Source organism: Chiloscyllium plagiosum, unplaced genomic scaffold, assembly GCF_037043375.1.
Source record: "Chiloscyllium plagiosum isolate Xiang-an unplaced genomic scaffold, Cpla_swu_hap1 HiC_scaffold_20, whole genome shotgun sequence".
Lineage (NCBI taxonomy): Eukaryota > Metazoa > Chordata > Chondrichthyes > Orectolobiformes > Hemiscylliidae > Chiloscyllium > Chiloscyllium plagiosum.
In genome coordinates, this window is record NW_028270158.1 from 9,410,934 (window position 1) to 9,425,401 (window position 14,468).

The 14,468-nt window shown below is 44.8% G+C and overlaps 1 protein-coding gene and 1 pseudogene across 2 annotated transcripts in view; both read left to right on the forward strand.

Moving 5' to 3' along the window:
* Positions 1-14,468, forward strand: part of LOC122560867 (rhomboid-related protein 1) — a 439,116-nt gene that overhangs the window by 82,984 nt on the left and 341,664 nt on the right. The window lies entirely within an intron of this gene.
* Positions 12,036-13,364, forward strand: LOC148146565 (uncharacterized; annotated as a pseudogene).

The window sequence follows — 14,468 nt, forward strand, 5'->3', positions numbered from 1 at the left end:
GGGACCTCAGACCCGTGGCATGTACCTCTTGCTTGATGTGGGAGCTTAGGGACATGTCTGATGTTCCTGACGCTTACACTTGCAAGAAGTGTGTCCAGCTGCAGCTCATGTTTGACGGCATAATGGCTCTGGAGCTGCGGATGGACTCACTGTGGAGCATTTGCGATGCTGAGGAGGTCGTGGAAAGCACGTTTAGTGAACTGGTCACACCGCAGGTTAGAATTGCTGAGGGAGACAGTGAATGGGTGACCAAAAGACAGAAAAATAGTAGGAAGGCAGTGCAGGTGTCCCTGTGGTCATCTCCCTCCAAAACAGATATACTGTTTTGGATACTGTTGGGGGAGATGGCTCACTAGGGGAGGGCAGCAGTTGCCAAGATCATGGCACCATGGTGGGCACTGCTGTTCAGAAGGGTGGGAAAATGACTCATAGGGCCATAGTCATAGGGGATTTTGTTGTGAAGGGGATAGATAGGTGGTTCTGTGGCCGAAAACGGGACTCCTGGATGGTACGTTGCCTCCCAGGTACTCGGGTCAGGGATGTCACCGATCGGCTGCAGAGCATTCTAAAAGGGGAGGGTGAACAGCCAGTTGTCTTGGTGCATATAGGCATCAACGATATAAATAGAAAATGAGATGAGGTCCTGAAAGAAGAATTCAGGGAGCTAGGAGAGAAGTTAAAGGGGAGGACCTCAAAGGTAGTGATCTCGGGATTACTACCAGTGCCATGTGCTAGCAAGTATAGAAATGAAAAAATAGGCAGGATGAACATGTGGCTTGAGAGATGGTGTAGGAGGGAGGGATTCAGATTTGTTGGACATTGGGATCGGTTCTGGGGAAGGTGGGACTATTACAAAATGGACAGTCTACATCTGATAGGATAGGAAGGGCAAGATTCGTGAACCATGGATGACAGGAGAAATTGTACGACTAGCCAAGAGGAAAAAGGAAGCCCAGGCAGCTAAGAACAGAATGGGCCCTGGAGGAATATCGGAAGAGTAGGACAAGTCTTAAATGAGGAATCAAGCGGGCTAAAAGGGGTCATGAAATAGCTTTAGCGAGCAGAATTAAGGAGAATCCCAAAGCATTTTATTCTTATATAAGAAGCAAGCGGGTAAGTAGAGAAAGGATTAGTCCACTAAAAGATAACGAAGAAAGGCTGTGTGTCGAACCTGAGAGAACGGGTGAGATTCTGAATGATTACTTTGCATCAGTGTTCACTGAGGAGAGGAACATGATGAATGTTGAGATTAGAGATAAAAGTTTGATAAGTCTGGATCACGTTGACATAAGTCAGGAAGATGTGATGGGTAGGTTAGAGGTTATTAAGGTGGACAAATCCCCAGGACTGGATGGGATCTATCCCAGGTTGCTGAGGGAGGCGAGAGAGGAAATAGCTGGGCCCTGACAGATATCTTTGTGGCATCCTTAAATACAGGTGAGGTGCCGGAGGACTGGAGGGTTGATCATGTTATCCCCCTGTACAAGAGGGGTAGTAGGGATATTTCGAGTAACTACAGACCAGTGAGCCTGACGTCAGTAGTGGGAAAGTTGCTGGAGAAGGTACTGAGGGATAGGATATATTTATATTTATAAAAGAATGGGCTTATCAGTGATAGGCAACATAGTTTTGTACCAACTTAATAGAGTTCTTCGAGGAAGTGACCAAATTGATAGATGAAGGAAGGGCTGTTGATGTCATATGCATGGATTTTACTAAGGCATTTGATAAGGCTCCCCATGGTAGACTAATGGAGAAAGTGAAGTCACATGGTGTGCAGGGTGTTCTAGCTAGGTGGATAAAGAACTGGTTGAGCAACAGGAGACAGAGAGTAATAGTTGAAGGGAGTTTCTCGAAATGGAGAAAGGTGACCAGTGGTGTTCCACAGAGGTCAGTGTTAGAGTTCCTGTTGTTTGTAATATACAGGAATGATCTGGAAGAGGGCACTGTTGGTATGATCAGCAAGTTTGCAGATGATACGAAGATTAGTGAAGCAGCAGAAAGCATAAGGGACTGTCAGAGAATACAGGCAGAAAGTTTTCAATCCAGACAAATGTGAGGTGATGCATTTAGGCAAGACTAATTCTCGAGCAAATTATATAATGAATGGAAGAGCCTTGGGAAAAGTTGATGGGCAGAGAGATCTGGGAGTGCAGGTCCATTATACCCTGAAGGTTGCTGAACAGGTGGATAGAGTGGTCAAGAAAGCATATAGTATGCTTGCCTTCATTGGTTGGGATATTGAGTATAAGAGCTGGCAAGTCATGTTAAAATTGTACAAGACTTTGGTTCGGCTGCATTTAGAATACTGTGTACATTTCTGGTCGCCACATTACCAAAAGGATGTGGGCACTTTGGAGAGGGTGCAGAGAAGGTTTACGAGGATGTTGCCTGGTATGGAAGGTGCTAGCTATGAAGAGAGGTTGAGTAGGTTAGGTTTATTTTCATTAGAAAAAAGGAGATTGAGGGGGGACCTGATTGAGGTTTACAAAATCATGGAGGGTATAGACAGGGTGGATAGAGACAAGCTTTTTCCAAGGGTGAAGGATTCAATAATGAGAGGTCATGCTTTCAAGGTGAGAGGTAGAAATTTTAAGGGGGATACACACAGCAAGTACTTCACACAGAGGGTGGTGGGCATTTGGAACACGTTGCCAGCAGAGGCGGTAGAGGCAGGTGCGGTAGATTCATTTAAGATGCCTCTGGACAGATGCAAGAGTAGGTGGGGAGCAGAGGGATACAGATGCTTAGGAATTGGGCAACAGGTTTAGACAGTTGATTTGGATTGGCTCAGGCTTGGAGGGCCGTAGGGCCTGTTCCTTGGCTGTAAACTTTCTTTGTTCTTTGTCTTTGTTCTTTATAAGTCATCAAAAGTTCCAAGCTAATACTCTGGGAGTGGGAAACTCTTGTGGCACAGTGGTAAAGCTACTTGGCTAGGAGGTTCATGTCTTACCTTTTTAAAATTCAGAATGAGGGCATCACGAACTAAGCCCACATTTATTGCCGAACCCTACTTACCCAGAGGGTAGTTAAGAGTCAACCAAATTGCTGTGGGTCTGGAGGCACTTGTAGGTCTGACCAGATAAGGACAGCAGTTTCCTTCCCGAAAGGGCATTTGTGAACCAGTTGGGTTCTTCCTGACAATGATCATCATTAGGCTTTTCGTTTGCGACTTTTATTTGTTGAATTCAAATTCGACCATCTTCCGTGGTGGGATTCGACATCTGGTGCCTGGATATTACCTGAGTTTCTAGATTAACAATCCAATGACAATACCACTTGGCCATCACAAGGCATCTTAACAGCTTGATTAGAAGTGTCTAGATGAGGAGGTTGAGTGTACTGTATCCAAGTTTGCTGATGTTGCAAAGTCAGATGGAGGGAAATAAACAAAAGGAAGTACTCTGGCACTGGGGAATTCCAGTGGGCTGCTATCACTGAGCTAGGCGGTTTGGATTCTAGTTCCACATGTTCTAGAGCTATGTAATAATGTCACTGAACAGACTGACTAGGAAATATTTTAAAAATGTATTCTGGGTTTGGATCCCAAAAACTGTCTCAACTGTAATTTAAGGGAAACAAAATCTGGAATGTGAAATTACTCTTAATAATGCAACAATCTGTTTGGAAATACCCCTCTGGGTCAGACGAGACTTGAACTGTGATCTTTTAGTCCAGAGGTAGAGTTCGCAGTAATGGTGACTATGCAACTACCAATTGGCATAACAACCTATCTGTTACAATAATGTCTTTCTTGGTCTGGCATGTTTACATGTGACTCCAGACCCACAGGAATGTGGTTGACTCTTTATTGTCCTCAAGGCACTCTGTTCAGTTACACATAGGCAGGAGTCATTGACCTCTGGTGGTGACATTCACAGCCCACAAAAGAACAATGAAAAGAATATGGTGAGGCAGTGGGAATCGGGCAGGGGGGGGGGGAACTCATCGCTGGGTTGTAGTCATACCTGGCACAAAGGAAGATGGTTGTGGTAGGACTGCCATCTCATCTCCAGAACATCTCTGCAGGAGTTCCTCAGGGCAATCTACGAAGCCCAACCATCTTTACTTGCTTCATCCAAGACTCTACTCCATTGTAAGGTCAGTGGTGATGATGTTAGCTGATTATTACATAATGCTCAGCATCATTCACAACTGCCCAGATATGGAAGCCATTCATGTATGAATGCATCAAAGTTTGGACATCTTTCAGGCATAAACAGATAAGCGGCAAGTACCATTGGTGTCACATAACTGCCAGACAATGATCACCTCCAACACAAGAGAATCCAACCATCACATTTCACATTATGATCTATGAATACCCATTGGCCCATATTTACCATTTTACCATTGACCAGAAACTGAACTGGACTAGCCATGTAAATACCATGGCTGCAAGAATAGATGAAAGGTTCAGCATTCTGTGGTGAGTTAAAATACAGTGACTACAAAAGCAGGTTGGAGGTTAGGAATACTACAGTGAGTAACTCACCTCCTGCCTTCCCACCTCTACAAGGCACAAGTCAGGAGTGATGGAATACTCGCACTTAGCTGGATATGCACAGCTCCAACAACACTCCAGAAACTCAACACTAACCATGACAAAGTAGCCTGGCTGAGTGGCAACTTATCCAACACTTTCAATATACATTTTCTCCTCCACTGATACACAGTGGCAGCAGTGTGTACATGCAATGCAGCAACTCATCAAGTCTCCTTAGACAGCACCTTCCAAACCCATGAATGCTATAACATAGGGCATCCAATGCATGGGAACACCAGCTTCCCTCCAAATCACACACCATTGTGACTTGGAAATATAGCATTGTTCCTTCATACCTCTGAGTCAAAGTCCTGGACTGCCTTCCCTATTGGTTTTGTGGTCATACCTACCCCATACAAATTGTAGCACTTGAAGAAGACACCTGACTACCACCTTCTTAAAGAGTAATTAGGGATGGGCAAGAAATGCTGACCAAGTCAGAAATACCCACATCCTGTGAATTCACAAAGAAACCTTGTTGGAATGTGACCTATTTTTTGGTAGCAAAAGGAGCTTCAAATATCCAAGTTACTTAAGGTGATTGGATTTTCCTTCTAAACCAGTGCTTTTCACCGAAACATATTAAATATTTATTGCTGCACTAAACTCATATTGGAATACACAGCATGTCACTAACACTGCCAGAAATACCCTGAGTGTCCAGGGAGTCATTTTCCACCATGTAATTGGACTGTAAAATTCCCTTTGTAGTTCTGACCCTGTATGTTTTTGTCTGCGGATTGTTTCTGAGGTTCAGGATCGAACTTTTGAAACTGTGGGTAAGGAAATGGTTATTAATGGAAGCAGTTTAAGGGAAGTTTATCTTGAAATCCTTGCTGATTGCTTGATGGACTTTTTGTTACTGCAGCTGATGTGATCCTACTGCAGGCTGATAGCAATAGAACACTCTGTACTTGGGAGAGCTTTTTATTGATGTCCGGACTGTAAATTCACAGGGCTGGCTGTGATTTAAACTGCCCCTCCCCCTAAGTAATGAGTGTGTGGGCCATAATGCTAATTTAAAAATATTTCCTGTGTTTTCCGATGCTTAGGTAGTGAAGTGGAAAATCCTCCATCAGTATTAAAGAATATCAGCCCCTTCATTACAACTTCACTTTTGCTGTCTTTTCTCCTTAATTTCTGAGCTATAATTGATTTAATAAGACTAGTGATTCTGCTATATAAATTAGTTGACTAATGGGCTCAATCTCTTTTTATTTAAATGCAACACAGTTGTTAATCACTTGACTATGAGTCATTGGCTTTTATAAACTCAGTATCCGGAGCCCTTTCGGCTGTGCCAAATTTCTTTCGCACGCTTTGCCAAGTTAAAACATAATGTTGTTTGTATTACCACATTACAAGTGTTGTGTTGTAGGCACTTGTTTGGAAAATACAGCAAGTCGTTGATGAACTTGAGCTTCTCAGACACGTTTGTGGAAAGCGAGCTAATATTTGTGATGCACCATTGGATGATCAGTCATCAAGATATAGAAGAGGAATTAGGGTAGGCCATTCAGCCCGTCAAACACATTCCAGCATTCAATATGTTCATGGTTGATCATCTAAATTAGTACTTTGTTCCAACTTTCACTGCATGCCCTTTCATCCCTGCATCCCTAAGAACTCTATCTCAAAAACATTCAATGTTTTAGTCTCAACAACTTTCTGTGGTAGAGAATTCCATAGACTTACCACAGAAATTTCTCCTCACTTCAGTCCTAAATGGCCTATCTCCTCCTTTAGATTGTGATTGCTCTTTGTTGACTCCTTGGCTGTTGGGAATATCCTGCCTGTGTTTATTCTGGTTAGTTAGAATTTTGTAGGTTTCTATGAGATTCCCCATCATTCTTCTAAATTCCAGAGGATATAGTCCTAACGGATCCGGTTTCTCTTCATATGTCAGTCATGCCCTCTTTGGATTCAGTCTGCTAAACCTTTGTTGCAGTCTCTCTATCATCAGGACTCCAACTACCCTGCATTATTTTAGCGCTTTTGACTACTCTAAAGCTCTTGAGTTATTCTATGGCTTTACCACTCCAAGGCTCCATTTTGTTTCCTGTGCTATGATGTGGTCTAACTTATTGTCTGCATCAGTGCTGTCCTCTGGCTCTACAGGGCAGCACAGTGGCTCAGTGTTAGCACTGCTGCCTCACAGCACCAGGAAAACAGGTTCGATTCCAGCTCGAGTGACTGTCTGTGTGGAGTTTGCATGTTCTTTGTGTGGGTTTCCTCCAGGTGCTCTTCCCAAAGTGACAAAGATGTGCAGTTTAGGTGGTTTGGCCATGGTAAATTGTCCATAGTGTTCAGGCCAGTGTAGGCTAGGTGGATTAGCCATCGGAAATGTGGGGTTATAGGGGTAGAGTAGGGAGGTGCTATGGGTGGGATGCTCTTCAGAAGGTTGGTGTGCTCTTGATGGGCTGAATGGCCTGTTTCCACACTGTAAGGATTCTATTCTCTGGTTCTCAACTGTAATCCATGCACTATTTTGTCGCACCATACTATGCTCTGACTGCTTTGTACCTGTTGGACTGTATGCTCCTTTGTTTCTGTTGTATGCTTCAGTATAATTTTACAGTAGGACTAAGAATGCCTACTCAGGGGTTCCTTGCATTGTGTAGTATTGAAAGATATATTAGTCAATTAATCAAAAGAAGAATCTACATCTTGGACTTTGCAACTCCACTGGCAGAAAATAATTACTGCAGCTAATTTCCATTTCAAACACTAGGTATAAAACAGAAGGAAGATTGATAGGACCAAGTGTCAAAGTGTGTAGTAAATACTGATGTTTGGAGCAGTACCCTATTCAGGATGTGATCATTCCTTGGGTAAGGAGAGAACAATACAAGGCCAGGGATCTGGTGATGCTGGAGATGGTGGACACTCAGTACCTCAGAATCACCGAATTTTCACTGGGCCTGCACTGGGTCTGTCCACCAAGATTAACCTTGGGTTTTCTTTTCTTGAGTGTTGGAGTAAGAATTCTTGTGGTCAGAAATAACATTTGCTGTTGTTCAACATTTCATAGAACCATACAGTAGAGAAGAGGCTCTTCGCCCTATTGAGTCTGAGCCCCCAAAAGTATGTCAAATCTACACGAGTCCCTCTTTCCTTCAGTAGGTCCACAGTCCTGAATTTCAAGCATGATTACTATAAAATAAAAACCGAAAGAACTGTTGGAAAACAGAAATTCTGCATCAGTGCAGGGTTAAAACGTTTCGTGTCCACTGACCCAAGGTAGGTTCTGAGGAAGGGTCACCAAACCTGAAACGTTAACTCTGATTTCTCTTCACAGGTGCTGCCAGACCTGCTGATCTTTTCCAGCAATATCTGTTTCTGTTTCTACAAAAGTAATATTTTTATGGTTTTGTGCAGCAAGCTGAATGGAGGATATCTTCTCAAAGACACAAATGCTGTTCCTTAACAGCCACCCATGGAAAGAAAGACTTGCATTTATATTGCGTTTCTTATAAACTCAGGATGCTCCAATTCCCTGACAATCTATAAAGTGTGGTCACTGTTGTAAGGAAGGAAACTTAGCAGAAAATGTGCAAGCAAGCAAGATCCTAAATCAGCAATGCGATAAATGCCCAGAATATTTGTTTTACAGATGTTGATTGAGGGATAAATATTGGCCAAGCTACCAGAGAGAACCCAGAGGACAGAGTCTCAGAATGAAGGAGTGTCAATTTAAGATGGAGGAATTTTTTTTCTGTCAGATAAACCCCTTGCCACAGAGAGCTGAAAGGGGCAGAGTCCTTCTGCACATTTAAGGATGAGATAGATTGATTCTTCATCAGTCGGAGAATCAAGAGTTATGTGAAAAACCCGGGAAAGTGGATGTGAGGAATGTTTGATCAGCCATGATCCTAATGGACAGTGAAGCAGGTTCAAATGGCCAAATGGCCTACTCCTGTTCCTATTTCTTATGATCTTCTGGAGTAGTTTCCTGCTTTTGGAAATACTATCACAGGATTTCTTATACACCTGCCTGCCTTCACAGGCAAATGGAGCTTTGCTTTCTTTTCACGTGCAACAATTTTGTTTTCCGTCTCTGGAGTGGGTCGTGAATCCAAAAACATTTCTAACCCACAGAAGTGAGTTCTCCCAACTGGGCTGAGGTGACATCAGCATTCCGGTTAGATATTACACTAGATAGAATTTTCTGAGGTCTCACATCATCACCTGGAACCTCGTTGTTAGTTTCCCAATCACTTCAAGAGCAGACATGATTGGAGATATTAGGGTATGCCACTGAAACAGGCCTGACTTGAATAAATCACATCATCCGACGACATTTCTGCCACTTCTAAACGGACCCCACCACCAGGGATATATTTCCCTCCCCACCCCTTTCCGCTTTCCGCAAAGACCATTCCTTCCGTGACTACCTGGTCAGGTCCTCACCCCCCAACAACCCACCCTCCCTTCCTGGCATCTTCCCCTGCCACCACAGGAATTGTAAAACCAGCGCCCACACCTCCTCCCTCACCTCCATCCAAGGCCCCAAAGGAGCCTTCTACATTCATCAAAGTTTTACCTGCACATTCACCAATTTCATTTATTGTATTCGTTGCTCCCGATGCGGTCTCCCGTACATTGGGGAGACTGGGCGCCTCCTAGCAGAGCACTTTAGTGAACATCTCCAGGACATCCGCACTAATCAACCACACCGCCCTGTGTCCCAACATTTCAACTCCCCCTCCCACTCTGCCGAGGACATGGAGGTTCTGGACCTCCTCTACCGCCACTCCCTCACCATCCGACGCCTGGAGGAAGAACGCCTCATCTTCCGCCTCAGAACACTTCAACCCCAGGGCATCAATGTGGATTTCACCAGTTTCCTCATTTCCCCTTCCCCCACCTCACCCTAGTTCCAACCTTCCAGCTCAGCACTGTCCCCATGACCTGTCCTATCTTCCTTTCCACCTGTCGACTCCACCCTCCTCTCTGACCTATCACCTTCATCCCCGCCCCCATTCACCCATTGTACTCTTTGCTACCTTCCCTCACCCTCCTTTCTGACCTTTCACCTCCATCCCGACTCCATTCACCTATTGTTCTCTATGATACTTTCAACCCACCCCCACCCCCTCTCATTTATCTCTCCACTCTGCAGGCACCCTGCCTTTATTCCTGATAAAAGGCTTTTGCCCGAAACGTCGATTTTCCTGCTCCTCGGATGCTGCCTGACCTGCTGTGCTTTTCCAGCACCACTCTAATCTAGACTCCAGGTTCCCAGCATCTGCAGAACTTGTTTTTACCTTGAGATTGGTAGCTCTGGACTGAAAGGTAAGAGTCGAGAGTGTGGTGCTGGAAAAGCAAAACCGGTCAGGCAGCATCTGAGGAGCAGGAGAGTCGCCATTTTGGGCAGAAGCCCTTCAACAGAAACCTGATGAAGGGCTTTTGCCCAAAACATCAATTCTCCTGCTCCTCAGATGCTGCCTGACATATTGTGCTTTTCCAGCACCACACTCAACTCTAATCTCCAGCATCTGCAGTCCTCACTTTCGCCTAGCTCAAAGGTAAGAGCACTGCCATTATTCCACTAGAAGTCTTCTTAGGGCCTTGTAGCTGATGTTGGAAAATGTGAGTGCTTTATGTATTGCACACACTTTAAAAGTGCACAAAACCTCAGGCAGAAGTCCCAGGGTTTGTCAGTTAGTCGCTCACTTTGATGGGTGGCACCAAATCTCTGGAAATTCCATCCTAACGATTTGTGAAGAATTCTAATTCTTAATCTTATTCAGAAGAGGGAATCAGATTGTTGAAACTTGCATCTAATATTGTTGACACCATTACACCCAACTTCTGCGTGACCCACCTGAAGAGTTAACCTCCTCAGTGAGACACCTCCTGAAGATGCAACACTTGATCTGAGAGCTGTTGGCAAGGAAAATGAATGCTAAGCCCAAAGGTGCTGACAGCAGGAAGGCACAAATTCTAATCAATGAGGGATAATTCCTTCTCATCGCATCTTGCATAATTATTGAAGCAAGAAACATAGGAAAATAAATGCTGCAAGTGTAATCACAAACAGAGAATGTTGAAAGTGGGTAACCGGTCAATCACTTGAGAAGGTGGGGGTGAGCTGCCTTCTTGAACCGCTGCAGTCCATGTGCTGTAGGTGGACCCACACAATGCCATGATGGAGGGAGTTCCATGACTTTGTCCAGCCAAAACATGTGGATCATCTCATGCAAACACTAACTCAGAAACTTGGTGGGAAAGGTTTTGAGACAGATCTTGAATGGGACAGAGGTTCATATTATTTGATTTGTTGCATTTATGTACAGGATGATGCCAAAACCAATTTAGGACACTAATGGACAGCTGCCTTAGGTATAGAGGCAGCAGTGAGTTCAATATTGTCTATGACCTTCTTGAAACAACATGACAATTTAAAAATATTGACTGTAAAAGTACCTGTAATTGAAATAGTCATTTTTGATGTTATTTTTCTGACAATTTCAGCAATAAATGTGAGGAAATATCCTCATCTCTATCGTGCTCTTTTGCTTCCACAAGGCTATAGGAATTATGACGATCTCCACTCTAAAAAGGGAAAGTCATCAGGAGTTTTACTAGACCCTTGGGTTGCTCTCTCATTAGAGAGAAATGATTGGTGCTGGTATAGCCCAGCGGTCACCATCATGCCTCAGGTGAGAGACAAGATTGAGAAGGAGAGTCCTTCATGCTAACCTTACCCAGTGCAGGAATTGAACCCACAATATTGGCATCACACTGCTTTGCAAACCAACCATCCAGCCAATCGAGCTCACCAACTTCTTCTGTATTTGCATAGTCACTTTTTAGAGCAGGACTTGAGTACCACTGAAAAAGTACTGTTATTCAAAGATAAAAATTGATGTGTTGCTATGTATGTATACTGAAGTCCCAAGGACTGCTGGATTATACAGCATACTTTTTTTTTAACCTTTTCACAGCAAGAAAGGTACTGACTGCACACAACCAGGCTACATTTACAAAAATCAAAGCAGTAACTGAAATAACTCCATAAAGGTTGGTATCCCATCACCAAGTAGGGTCGGTGATTCACCCTGACCAAACCTGTACTGTGCCGGGCAGGAAGATCGCTGAGAGTCTCGCACTCCTCAGGGATACGATCGCCTACGTGCAGGACAGAGGGTTGGACACCTGCCTGATCAGCCTGGACAAGGAGAAAGCCTTTGACAGTATATCACACACGTACATGAGAGATGTTCTCTCCAAAATGGGCTTTGGGGAGGGAATCTGCAAATGGATCAGACTGCTCTATACCAACATTGTCAGTGCAGTCTCAATCAATGGGTGGGAATCAGATAGCTTCCCAGTCAGATCTGGAGTCAGGCAGGGCTGCCCCCTCTCTCCTGCCTTGTTTGTGTGCTGCATAGAGCCATTTGCCGAGTCCATCAGGAAGGATGCGAGTCTGAGAGGGGTGACTATTCCTGGCAGCGGGGGCCTGCAGGTTAAGGCCTCCCTGTACATGGATGACGTCGCCGTTTTCTGCTCGGATCCGCTGTCCGTGCGCAGACTCATGTGCATTTGTGACCAGTTCGAACGGGCCTCGGGGGCCAAGGTAAACTGAGGCAAGAGCGAGGCCATGCTCTTCGGGAACTGGGCCGACCAATCCTCGATCCCCTTCACCGTCAGGACCGACCACCTGAAGGTGCTGGGTATTTGGTTTGGACGGGCTGGGGCGTGCGCCAAGTCTTGGGAGGAGCGTATCAGCAAAGTGAGGCAGAAAATGGGCAGATGGAAGCTACGGTCGCTCTCCATCGCAGGAAAAAACCTGGTCATCAGGTGTGAGGTACTGCCAGTGTTGTTATATGTAGCACAGGTCTGGCCTATTCCCCAAACCTGTGTCGCCGTAGTCACCCAGGCTATCTTCCATTTTATGTGGAGATCAAAGATGGACTGGGTCCGAAGGGACTCAAAGTATAAAGATCTGGGCGACGGGGGAAAAAACACACCCAATGCCACTCTCATCCTGATGGCCACCTTTGTGTGTGGCTGCATCAAGCTGTGCGTGGATCCCCAGTACGCAAACACCAAGTGTCACTACGTACTGAAGATCTACCTGTCCTCGGTGTTGCGAAGGATGGGCCTGGCCTCACTGCCGCGGAACGCTCCAAGTAGTTGGACTGTTCCGCATCACCTGTCCTTCGTAGAGAAATTTATGAAGAAAAACACCTTTGACCACAAGTCCATCAGGAAGTGGTCAGCATGTAGTGTCCTTGAGTCCCTTCGGGAAAAGGAGAGGGTGAATCCTATTGACCGGTTCCCTGGGTAGACTGTCAAAGTAAATTGGCAGAATGCCTCATCGCCAGAACTTTCCAACAAGCACCAAGACATGGCTTGGCTGGTGGTGAAAAGGGCTCTGCCTGTGAGATCCTTTATGCACGCCTGGGCTCTCAGCTGCATCGCACACCGCCCTCGAAGTGGCTGTGGAGGAGACGAGACTGTCACATACCTCCTTCTGGAATGTGCCTATGCAAAGGAAGTCTGGAGGGGAATGCAGTGGTGTTTGTTGAGGTTCATCCCGAGCAGCTCCGTGATGTAGGACTCCGTGCTGTACGGTCTGTTCCCCGGGATGCACACCAAGACGAACATCAGCTGTGCCTGGAGGATCATCAACTCGGTGAAAGGCGCTCTTTGGTCTGTCCGTAACCTGTTGATCTTCCAGCTGGAGGAGCTGATTCCGACTGACTGTTGCAGACTGGCACATTCCAAGGTCCAGGACTACGTGCTGAAGGGCACGCTGAAGCTTGGGGCAGCTGCTGCCAAGGCACGGTGGGGAAAGACCACCATGTAAGGTCTGCCTGCCTAAGAAGAACAGGGGGTCCACTCAATAATTGGGCTCCACTGACGCCGCAGCAGAATATCTGGATAGTCAAGGTACAGATTTGTTCATACAAATGATTAATTCCAATCTCTCTATGTAAAGAAATGGAATGTATACGTATGTATGGCACCACCAATTGTATAGATATCAAAATTAATTTTATGAATAAAGTATATTTTTGAAATAAAGAAAATCTCCAAGTTACCCTTTATTTACATGTGTCCAATATGGGTTGTTCTGTTATAATGTGCATTTCGTCAATGCAAATTCCCTGAAGTGCAATTGATGAATTGGGGACCCTGTTTCTACGGCTCGAACTTTTAAAATGTGTGTTGGCTGCAACGCGATTACAACACCAACACTTTAAGTGCTGTTTCTGAAGCACAATGTTTCTACAATGCGGGGGTCCACAAGAATGCAACCACTGCATTACAGAAGAGCTGACTATATTTGACACGGGTCCAGTTAGCACAGAGCTGGCTTCTAGAGGGAACAGAATCCAACACTCCTGTTTATATCTGTCAGCCAGGGCTCCTTGATTGGATCTGGATAATGGCCCCAATTGGGGAACTCATATTCTATGAGGTCCACTGGGCTGACCTTGTCGCAATCACTATGGTATCTAATGGTGAACAGTGATTGGGCAGCATTTGCTAAGTAACTCTAAACATGTTAAGAATTATGATGTATTGGAATTATCATGTATTGGAAGCGACATGTATTAAGATTGTCTTTTGTTGCAGACCGTAAGAACTTATGCACTCATTGCACTTGTTTCAACTCAATAATATAGGAGACAGTCATGCTGAAATTTATTTCTCAGGGCAATCTTGACCAATCACAGCCAACCTGCCTGGTTTAAATTTAAACAAAGTTTGGTAGTTAGCTGTCAGTCATCATCTACCTGGAGCCTTCTCTGTGCTAATGCCACTATCAATCAGAGTCTACTTGTTAATTAACCATCACTCTCCTCTCAAGGCATAAAAGGCTTGGTTTTCCTTTATATTAGTGTTTTTTTGCAAATTGTACTGATGAGTGCAAGATAAAAAGCTTCAAAAAAAGTATGTACTTTTT